Here is a 12210-nt window from a genome sequence, read left to right as displayed (position 1 = left end):
TGTTTTGTTGCTATAAAATTTATAAATCAATGCGAAATAATGCGAAGTAATGCGTAAGTAATTTTAGAAAAAGTGTACATGTATTGCAACAGGGAGACATCCCTCGATTTTTTTCCTTCGATACGTAAACTGAAGCGAGAATAAAGTAAACACACATTTGTAGACAAGAATAAAGTTAGTTTTTAAATGTATTGAGCTACATATATTACTGAGATAAAATTCTGTAATAAATATTTTCGGCAAAAAAAAAAAAGGGATTTATAAAAAAAAAAAAAATTAAACAAAAAGTAAGTAAATTGATACATATTTCGCTGGAAAAGTTAAAACACTTAATGGTGATTAAGTAAAGAGAACATTCAATTTCGACAATTAGCCGAGAATTACGGCAATAAATGTAAGAACCACAAAGGCAAACCCTCGATCGTGTTAATGATTTATGATCTCTTCCAGCGGGAGCGCAGGTCTATAAAATTGCTCTATGTGGCTTATAGTGCGTTGCCGCCCCAAAGTCAGTCAATCCCTCCCCCCTCCCCCCTCACCCCCACCCCCAATAAAGTGTCCATAAAATAATCGCGGTGCAGGGCGAATTATATCGTTTTCCGATGTGTGTTACACGCTCGGTAAGCTCGACTCGATTTTATCCGAAGCCGGCGCGTTCGCGACATAATTCACCTTCTCGCCGGCATTCGGGAACGAGTCAATTATAGCGTGTTCTAATTGCGCCGGCGACGTAGCAGCCTCGCCCGAGAGAGTTGTAAAAGGATCCAGACGGACTCTGAAATATCCAAAAGGGTCGCAACGAAAGAGCGAAGGAGAGAAAGGAGAAGATCGCCCGCTCATAGACGTCTCCCACCTGCGCGGGACGATATATCACTTTAAACCAGAGAGCTCTCCGTCTTTTTATTACCTCACTAGGCGACGATCGCGGCGCACGACCAAAACAAGCCAGCAGTATAATTATTACTGTCCTTAAATATCCCTGCTCGCGAGTCTTTCGATTTTATTTTCAAGAAGGAAAGAAAAAGAGAGAGAGAGAGAGAGAAAGAAATCTCATTTAATAAAAATTAATTAAGGATAATTCGAGCAGAAAACAATAAGATTGTTTAAATTAATCCACAGAAAATATAATAAAATCAATCATAATTTACTGACATGAAATGAAACGTTTCAACACTTCGGTCTCTTCAGCCATAAAATAATTTTATTTTAATTTAATCTATATCCATTTTTTTCTCTTTATTATTTAATACTTTGTGGCTGAAGAGACAAGTGAATATACAAATCGCTCGTTATGTCATTAAATTGTGATTAATTCAAAGAAGCTCTCTAGTTTATATATTTCTCATTTTATAATATTTAATATAAAATGTCATATATAATATATATATATATATATATATATATATATATATATATACATATATTCAGTATTACTGTACGGTATTATATTTTTCGTAGTTTTTATAGAGAAGAGAGAAAGAAGAATTTAGCGACAGCCTCGAGTCAGCAAAACTTCAAGCTTTGTTCATTCTCCGAAGCATACTTCAAAGTATATCGCTTCACTGTTGCTACATTGTTTCAGGCTTTTGTCCGCGCGGCCAACGTATTGTACATATTGTACATAGAACTCGAGTGAGCTCCGCAATTCCAAGTTCATCCAAGAAACTGCACGACTCTGGTCGCGAGGGTTAAACTCGCGACTTCGCGTAACGAAACTGTTGAGAGTCACGCGAGCTCCCAAGACGATAAGATAACATCGCTCCAACAACGATCGAAGAGATTGTCCTAAATGCGGGTAAGGATTTTCCGTTATGGCCATGTGAAATTCCATGGAGGGTTTTGTCGAAATTCTATCGGGTTTTTATGACAGTATAAGTAACGATCCTGCGATATGGTCTCGAAATATCGAAGATACTATGCTTCAATATTCCGATACTTTAGGGATGTTCTGATATTTTGAAAGTATAATGTACCTTCCAATATCGTATAAGAGAACCTCAATATCAAATATAATATGTATTATTACAACACATTATACAGGAATGATCATCTTTTCTTTCTCTTCCAAGTAAAAAAAAAATGGAAATTATATATATTTTTACATATTGCAAATCATCTTAAAGTATCCTCTTAATTCAATTTTATTAATAGAAATTAATAGAATATATCATTTCCGTATTCATCTTAAAATTGTTAAAAGACATCGATATCTTTCTTACGCATCAATATTTCTTTTTAACACTCACCTATCGGTTTTCTACTACCTTGGTGTACTTATATAAGGCGTAACGAAATTAACAGCGTCGACGACGGCTATGCGGCATAAGATTTGCGATGCAAATATGTACAATATGTCCGCGGCGAACGTAATTAGGCGTTACGAGGCTGTTGTAACGGCGGGCTCTTTTGCGGGGCTCCCTACGACGAACATTCCCGGACTACAAAGCAAAGCGGGCGTCATTCTTATCGTCGCTCGTAAATATCCGATCCATCCGCCGGCGAAAATTAAGGCGTGATAAAGCGAGTATTTAGCGCCGAATCCAAACGATAGCGAACGAGCGCGAGAATGCAAATAATCGCGAGCGCGAAAAATAATCCATGTGTGTGTGTCTGTGTGTGTATGCGTCGCAAATTTAACGAGAGCACGTTAAATATATACGCCGGAAGCTGCGCGATAGTCGTTAAAAAGGCTGACAGATAAACGTCGGATGCGCGGTTTTGCAGCGCTTTCTACTCTCTCTCTCTCTCTCTCTCTGTTTCTCTCCTCGTCGCGTCGAATTACATCTCGCTCGAGTCTAAACAAGCGATACATTCTATCGCGCGGGTCGACTTTTTTCCGGTGATTTGCGTCCGCAGCAGCATCGAGTGTATATAATACCTGCGCCCTCGGATTCTCGGGTCTGCTTCAGCAAACGCAAACATCGCCGCTTTCTCGTCGACGCGAACCCTAAGCCAAGGTCATCCCGACTTCGCATTGTTGTCGCGCATTTATGGTAATACGTTGGTAATACGCAATCCTACGTTAGCATGGTGTCCCATTCGCGTGCGCAGTTGTTACGTGGCCATGGTAAACGAGTAATTGGAATTTCTTCTCAAAAAAATTTATTACTTTGCGCAAAAATGTGAATTTTTCACATCTAATGATCTTAATTTCGAATTCTAATATGTTTTTTGAAAAAAGAAAATCTCTTTTCTGATATTAATTATTTTTTTAATTCTTTGAATTATGTTCAAAAATTTCTATTAAAAAATTCATGAAATTATATTACGTAATAAAATAAAACTTATTTTATATGCCCATCTAATATGTTAATATACGTATATATTTAATATAAATTGGAATGCTTCTAAATCTGTAATTATATCTATTTCAAATTTACTCATCGTTTCTAATATTATTGCGTGCAATAATACATAATGTATACATTTGGCTAATGTAAGTTCCTTGCGGACTGACAGTAGAAAGCGCAACAACAGATTTCAACAGTTAACTAAGATATTAAGCAAATAAGCATCCGCCATCCCGCGGGATAACAATGATTGCACTGTATTAAGCACTCTTGGTGTGTATCCGATAAAGCATAACGTCTATTCGCAAATCACGGCGCATTTTATTTATAAATTCAACACTTGAGTGACAAATTTTTAGTTAATTATTAGTTTAAAAAATAAGTTAGTTTATTGAAACATTTTAATTTAACAAAAAAAAAAATATATATATATATATATTTTTTTTTTCTTTGTTAAATATGTATATATGTATATATGTATATATGTATATACAATTCGTTTCATATATCTGTAAAATTAATTTGCGCATTGCAGAGAGAAGTCTTATAATAGCTTGAATTTCTGTTGGATATTAATGATCGATTTCACCAGTCGCTTTCTCGAAATGATGTTCGACGCTCAGTTAGATGTGTGATTTATCTAGTTTCATCCATCTCCGTTAGCTTATGATTGGCCGGCCGACGCTATTCCGGGCGAAACATTGAAACATCGGCGGATCGTCAATTTTTCACGTCACGTTTCGTAATAGCGGTAGATCGTCAATTTTTCACAGTCGTTAAATTCGAGAAAGGTTGTCGAACTCGGTACGCGCAAAAGAAAGGAGACGACTTATATTTAATGGAACATAGATCCTCACGCGCGGCTCTCGACTGTGACGACTTTCCGCCGGCGTGGATTTGCATAGGGAGACGACGGCGGTGTAGTATAGAGCAGAATTGCAATCAAGATCCGTCGTCCGAGTCGAACCCGGGGAAACGACGCTTGCTCTCTCTCTCTCTCTTTCTCTCGCTCTCTATCTCCCTTGGGTCCGCTTGTGCGCGAGGAACAGCGATGGTGTGGCTACGGATGGAGGATGAGGATGAGGACGAGGAGTTGGAGGAGGCTTGCGGAATATATGCTACGCGCTCGTGGATGCTCGTTTGCAGCATTCGCAGAGGGCCTCGGACAGAGAGGAACGGGAAAGAGTCAAGGGGGGAAGAGAAAGCCTTGTCGGAATGAGATGCGTCTGGGAGGGAGGGAGAGAAAGAGAGAGAGAGAGAGAGAGAGATACGGAGGAGGACGCAAAACAGTTCTACCGCGCTGGTGAGGCTGGTCAATGGAAGACCCGAGAGGCTATCGCGCGCCAACCCTTTTCGAAAACAAAGCCGGATTCTCACCTTGATTTATCGTGCGGACTCCTGCCGTGCCTCCGCTCCGGTTGTCCGTTTGCGGAGAGTCGGAAAGTCGCAGCCGCCGCCGCGCCGGGTAGCTACTCGCCCCGGCGAAACTTAATCCATTATATCTCTGGTGTTGTGGTAAAAACGGAACGCGTGACCGACGACGGAGCCCGATTCCGTCAGACACAACACGACGCTTCAGTCCCGTCGGATAGAACACATTCGTTGACGGTAGACGTTTCTTTCTTGCACGCTGCACGACTGTTGCGTTCGGGAGCACTATAAATCAGATGCGTAAACAAGCGTCTCGTGTCTTGTACTCGCGCACATGAAACGTCGCGGTTGTGTATATGTACTTACTCCGAATGGAGCGCGCATACGCACAGGCACCACAGTAGTTTCTCCAAATTTTTTGCTTCGAAACCAGACGCGCGCGTTCACGAGATCAACGAGAGGAAGAAAGATGAAGAAATAGGCACGTGCGACCGAACGAACGAGTCGCGATCCTACCCCGACGACGGATGCGGACGCACTGACTCCGAAGTGACGCGAACGCGAGCGAGAAGGCACGACGAGAGCGCCGGAGTCAACGACGAAGCCCGACCGATACAGATGGAAGAGGGAGGGAGAGGGAGAGAGAGAGAGAGAGAGAGAGAGAGAGAGAGAGAGAGAAAACGATTGATGGAGGGGGAAGCGACGGCCGTAGCGCTCGTGTGTTTTCGTCGAGTTTCGGCGCGACAGGGCTACCGGCCCCTCGGCTCAACTCCCCCCCCCTCCCCACCGCTCCCACTCGGCAGCGCTCGACTGTTACACGCGAGCGAATCACGCAGCATCTCGTTTCTCGTGCATCTCTCGACGCTGGCTGCTGTCGCAACCTCGCGAGAGAGTCCGACTTTCGGTCTACGTTTAAACAACCACGCATGCATGTATATGTATGCACGTGCAGATGCATACACGCGACGATACTCGGTAGTATCGTTGTGTAAGAGCACACCTGTGTGTACACACGGGCGTGTGCACATACCCCCGCGGATGCATCGCACGTTAGGGCCGCGCCACGCTAGGCGCGCACGCGAGATGACGTCACGCCTGGGCGCCGTGTGGCGTGGATAACGAGAGACGGTCGAGCAGGATCTCTCTCCTTCCATCTTCCTCCTCGCTCGGGGTCTTCGGGATTCACGAGCGCTTATTATCGGTCCGCGGTTCTTTCCCCCCCCCTTCTCCTCCTCGCTTCTCCAGCTGAACGACTTACTGCTTTCTTTTCGGGCTGGTTACGAGCGGCGAGACACGGTCACCCCCTCGACTCGTAGGTGGATTCGCTCTCGCGCGGCATTAACGACGTCTCGCGTAGGTACGGTCACGACCGGTTCCGAGGAGTACCTACCTACCTACCTCTACCTTCTCGAGATCGAGATCGCAGGCTCGAGGACACGAGGCGGCGAGTTCGACGATCCCGGGTCGACGCGATAAACTTTCCAATTCGCGCGTCACTGCCGGTAAATGACGCCTGCCGTCTCGCTGCTAACGATCGATTTGTCGCCGATATTCGTTCGGCGATAAACTTTACCGATAAAGACGTCTGTAAAAATGCGTAATAATTAAAATAGTTTATCGGAAGAGGCGGATTAATGAGTAATAGCGTCCTCATCATCCGCACCGTCTGCGAGGCTGATTATACGCGGCGTGCGACAAATTTTTTGTCGCGAAATTCCGGCTAAAAATACCGTCAGTTAAAAAATTCTTCATTTTTTACTGCTTGATCACCGTTCCATCTGTCGTAATCGCGTTCGAGAGTTACGCCGATGTAAAATGGGCAGCTATCCAGCCTCGTTGCGCGAAGGAGTACCGTGTAACTGTCAGCTACTGTCCGAATTTTATGCGCTTTCGCGAACGTCCGTGGCAGGCAGACGCGTGCGAAAAAGTAGGGTTTTCGCGTTTAAAAAAAATGTCGAACTGGCATGTTTATTACGGTCGTAAAGCCGCGCGCGAGGAGGCGAGTATCGTTATATCTTGTACGCTGGAATCTCTGTAAATATCTCTGTAACGTTACGTATTTTTTATTTTCACGTAAGGTTTCCGCGATATGGACGATAAAGGATGATATAATAAGATGGAATATTTAATTCTAAATAGAGGATAAAATTTTATATGTTATACCTTTATTCGAGAGACAATAAAAATATAAAAGTTATAAATAATTTTCTCCTTATTAAAAAAAGCAGTTTCATACTTGTCAAGAAACTCCTGTGTTAAAGTTTGACACATTGACAATGGCATATTTTGTCATCGTCTCGTGTCAATAGCGATCTCTCATAGCTTCATTCATGCTAACGTAAGCATTCGTTCCGACATTCTCGACATCGAATAAATTTCGCATCGTATCGTGATCTGACGCCGAACACCTTTCTTCATTGCTCGCACACAGACGTCTCACTATATTCGAGATATATTCCTATATTCTCGCAAATATATAACATATACATACATCGTCGCTTTTCTCGTGGGCGAAGGTAATATCCTCGCGCAGAGGCCGGTATCCCCCCCCACGAAGTGCAAGGGGACACAAGACCCTCGGGCATACGCTTTTCCCTGCTGGAGCAATAACGAGGGGGAAGTCTCGGGGTTTGGCGTCTTCTCCTCAATGTCTGCCTTTGGCGTTTCGCAAAGGAACGGCGACGATCGGTTCAGGATTGGTTGCGATTACCATTTCGCGAGGCTTCAGACGTTAGAGTCTCTACAGACGCGTTACTCGTCTGGACAGTGAATGTAATTCTCCGTACGAGCCAGGTGGTCCGTTGCAATCTCTCTCTCTCTCTCTCTCGGTTGGCAATCGGATCGAGAAGCTCTCGACGGGGAGTTTAAAGGTCAAAACACGGCGAGGCTGTCTATTCCTTTTCGCGGGTTTGCGGTCGCAGCAGCTTCGATCCAATTTAGCAGCGGGCTGTGCCGGTATATGACAGCGTCCGCAAGACGCAAGGAACTGCGCAAGAAAATGCGACGAATCTATTTCCAGTCTACACGATGATAATACAACGCGCGTGAGATTAAGAAAAGAAAGATTTAAAGGAGCGCAAAGTTATTTCAGACCGTTCTCATCGCAATATGAGAATCAATTCAGCAAATAATCAAATATTCTGCTAATATGATTTATCGGAATGCGCTATTTGCCAAAGTGATTTACAAGCATAAACACAATTTATTTCACAGGAATGATAAATATATGTATAATCGTCGCGTAGCTGTCATTTGTTCTTCAATTTATTACTTTCATACTTGTCGTGTTTTTTAATCTTTTTTTCTATTATGAAGAAGAATTATAAATAGAGCGTCACAATATTTATGTTTTGTTTCAATATATCTCAATATATCTATAATGATCTACAAACCAAAATTATATCCTTTTTATTTAAGTGATAATTTCATGAATTTTCCTTTTTCATAGAATAAAAGAATTAATACTATTTGAAAGATTATTCTGAAATATCGATTCTGCCATTTCATCATATCTGGCGTATTTTTCCTGATACGATAGAGACGTTGTGTGCAATGTTTGATAAAATTTTTGAAAGAACGAGAATAGTCAATACCGACGAGACGTATAAAAGAACGAAGAAAAGAAAAATATACATATATATATATATATATACATATATAGGAATCGAGTATATTGAAGTTTACATTGAGGTATTCGTCCCTTGTGGATTTTCGGCAAGGTACGTCCGCGCTCATTGTCGGGTCACGGTTGACAGTTATGCTTGGCGTCCACCAGTCAACGAAACCAAAATAGGGGATTCCCGGGGGGAGGTCTCGTCAGGTCTTTCGCAAAGAAACTCTGTCATCCCCAAACTTCCTGCAACGTCGCTTTAGAAAGGCGCCCCCGAAAAGCAATTTATCTTGAGAGGACGGGATGAACATTAAATGGATTTCCCTTTCAGAGGATTACGCGTTTTTATTCAACGTGAAATTAGCTTATAGATACGCGGCTCTCGCATCTCGAGTGAATCGTCTACAAGATTCTCTGGGAAGTTAGAGAGAAAGAGTCCCCCGAATTCCCCCCGGATTTCTCTTTACGGTCGACGAAGCATTGTCTCACGAGTCGATCGCGAGTCGACACGCGATGCACGCCGTGTTTGTGTTATAGTTTTCGTGTGAATCGTTAGAAGTTCGGAGCACATATAATGATGAAGTGGGAGGGAGGCGTGAATAAATTACTTAACAGCTTATTTAAAAATCTCACGATGTAAACAATCGCTGGTTTTGTCGGGAGATAGCGAAGGGGTAGATTACGACTTCCTGTCACCTATCATCCGTATGGTATGTGCTACATAATGCTTCGCGCTCACGTCAGGAGGGTCGGATGATCAGGGCCCGTTGTTGATAACGCCGTCATATCAGTACGAACACTGCACCAGTTCCAGGTGCACTCTTGCATTGCGCTTTTAAGGTTCTCATAACAATGCGTCAAGATTCTCATAATAATACGTCATGCACCGATCGTATAATTTAGTCTTGGTTCATTTGAGATTCGTAAACATATCCGACAAAAGTTTGTTACACGTCGCTTAGATGGATCTCGCAAGTAATTCTGAGATGGTTCGAAATTGTAATCATACACGTCTTGATTTTTTTTTTGCGTGGTCGTTTGGTACCTAAAGGAATTATGAAAGCCGTTTGTTGCATCAGAATGCCAATCAAAATGCACGGACGAGTGTTTACTTTAAAAGAAATATGGTCTTGTTAAGAGTCTACGTTCTGTTGGATGCGCGTGGAATAAAATTAATGTAAATTAAGTGCTTTCCAAACGAGAGAGATGGGGCTCTCTCAGGAACCCTCATCATGTATATACGTGTGTTAGGTAGAGACGTTTCTTTTTTGAGTGCCACAAATTGATATTAGACTCAAGTGACCAAAACGTTCGTTCCCAGCCTGCACAGGTCGGTTGGCTACGTCGGAGGGGGAAGGACGACGAAGGATACTATCCGGACGATATACCATACGAGCTCTCCGGGGGTCTGCCGGCCATCTTCAGGATACGGCCTCGCGCACGAGTCCTTCCCGCTGGAAGATGCAGTCACAACTTTTTCGGCTTTTATGTCTAGACGGCAACTTCCCTTCTATTGTTCGCTTTTGGAAAGCGCGTGATGACCCCTCCGCGCGATATGCTTTGCACAAGTTTGCAAACAACGTAAAAAGACCGCTCCGCCTTCTCAAACGAACTCACACGTCGCTTCGAACAATCGGAGTCGGAATTTTGAACTGCGATTATATATATATATATATATATATATATATATATATATATATATATGTCGATCCGCAAATATGACTTTCAAAGGCTGAATAAATAATGCATAAAAAATGTATAAAATGTTATTATTATTTATATAGTATTTTTCTCTTTTAATGTAATCGTTTTTCATCTTACATATATTCATCGTTCAATTTTCTTTCCGGTATTAAAAAAATGATTGCAATTATTCATTTTATAAAAGAAATTACACAAAGTTAATTTCATACAGAAAAGAATAAAAATAAATAAAAAATTTTACAGACAAAATTGTATATCAAAATATTTTCTCATTTATATGCTGCTGTTAAAAATTTTTCTATGGGCGTTTATTTTTGCAACTTGTATGTAGCGAGCAAATTTCTACGATGCAACTGTGTTGCGCAACGCGCATTTAAACTTGTCAAAGAAAGTTTTCCAGTGAAAAATCTAATAACAGTCCTTGACGAGCTGATACGCTTTTCCGACTTTTTCGAAACGCTGAGGATGCTCTCGAAAGAGCTCTTTTGATTCCTGCATCTGCTCACGTATGCGTATACAACTATATATATATATATATATTCTCGAGGATGTTGCACGTTAATAAAAGATGAGCGCAAGTTCGCAACTGTCAACGGCGATACAAGAGTTAAAACGATCACGACGAACATTCGACTGACGATGAAATGTTCGGGAACGCGCGCGAGGATAAAAGACGTTGATTCCTACAAATCTTGCGACGCAAAGTCTCTGACATTCAAAGCGTAGGCAGGCACGATTGGTTGCGAGTACCGGTCGAGCAGTAACCCGAGATGAAAGGCGAGAGAGGAGAGATGCCAGAGCGAGATTTAATAAGTGCCACGATGCACAGGTAGGCGACGTCTTAGCATTATAAAGCCGCCTACGGGGAGTCGCATTTCTTGCCATTCTACGATAATTCTGTCCTTGTCGCGCGCGTGATCGTCTCCCCTTAACGAGCCTCGTGGGACGTGTATCCGTCCGACGATCGATGCATCTCACCAAAATATAACAGTCCGCCCGGGGATTGCAGTCCACTGGCTTAGTCGCGAAAATACAGAATCCCGATCGTATCTGCATGATCCACTACGTGGCCCTATCGAATTCTATTATCTGTGTTACTAGGCTGCACCCCGGATTCCTTTCCACCTTAGGCTTGTATCGATTCGACAGAGATTCTAATTAACAGTTCCTCTACGGCGACAATTTGGTCGATAGATGATAAAGCTAACATCAGCGTATTTTATAAAAGAAAAATCTTTGTATATAATTAAATTCAATTAATTAAATTAATTTTCGCGTAATAAGATTTACTAAGCAAATCGTGTTTGATTTGATTAAATTGTTAATATTGTTAGAGTTTCAAATTTTTTACTTTCAAGTATTTTTTATGTGGCACTTTTACTTCAATAAATATATTTTATTCGCAATATTTATTTTTTTTTTCTCATTTAAGCTGTGTAAATAAGTCCACGAGGTTCTTCGAGTTCGAAGAAAATACAACTTGTTATCTAGCAACAGGATACAAATCCTTGATTCGTTTTTTGAAAATTCGTGACCTTTTCAATATCGGCTGCTTGACTTCTCGGCAACGGTATTCGGCTTGCAGTGCCTAGCGGAACTCTCTCTTCTTTTCAGCATGTAAAATTTATTTCAACATCACTTCAATAACATTGGTCACCCTCTGTCAGTTTCAATGGTTGTGACTTTTGAGATCGCTCCTTTTTGGCCCTCCTCCGTCGTAAGACTATGACTCCTCGAGTGAAACGAGGCCCTTAATTCGCCCTCTATTTTCATGTAAAACTGTTTTCTATTTTCTCCTTCCTACATGATCTTGTTATACCGGTTTGTAGCTCATGTAACGAGCTTCTTTTCACAAATAATATCCATGCGTGACAATTTCCAACGTGTGGAAAGATGTAAATTTCTATCTTGTACAAGAGAAACGTAATAAACTCGAATTGTCAATCAAATTGGCGGCGCACCGATCGTATATACGATAGAATTCGTCAAATGACGAAATTTTCAATTAGTATGCTGTGGTTGTACGAACATCATGTGTGTCATTTTGGCCGTATGTCGTCAGTTAATTAAAAAATTTAACGATAACGGTCAGGAAGCAAAATTAATTACTAATAGCCGTAATTTCTTACGAAAAAAATTATATCACCGATAATTTCTTTAGTATGCTGTGGTTGTGCGAACATCATGTGTGTCATTTTGGCCGTATGTCGTCAGTTAATTAAAAAATTTAACGAT

At 41.8% G+C, this 12210-nt stretch overlaps 1 protein-coding gene across 5 annotated transcripts in view; it reads right to left on the bottom strand.

Moving 5' to 3' along the window:
- Positions 1-12210, bottom strand: part of LOC126848376 (frizzled-2-like) — a 97243-nt gene that overhangs the window by 24564 nt on the left and 60469 nt on the right. The window contains exon 1 of one of the 5 annotated variants that reach the window (XM_050589223.1): positions 4668-5237. The exons of the other annotated variants lie outside the window; for them this stretch is intronic. The gene's annotated coding sequence lies outside the window, so the exon portion shown is untranslated. Of the gene's footprint in view, positions 1-4667; positions 5238-12210 lie in introns of those variants that run through there. 5 annotated transcript variants of the gene reach the window in all.

Source organism: Cataglyphis hispanica, chromosome 3 (assembly GCF_021464435.1).
Source record: "Cataglyphis hispanica isolate Lineage 1 chromosome 3, ULB_Chis1_1.0, whole genome shotgun sequence".
Classification (NCBI taxonomy): Eukaryota; Metazoa; Arthropoda; class Insecta; order Hymenoptera; family Formicidae; genus Cataglyphis; species Cataglyphis hispanica.
Note: the sequence above shows the minus strand (reverse complement) of the source record. Positions and strands in the feature narration are given on the sequence as shown.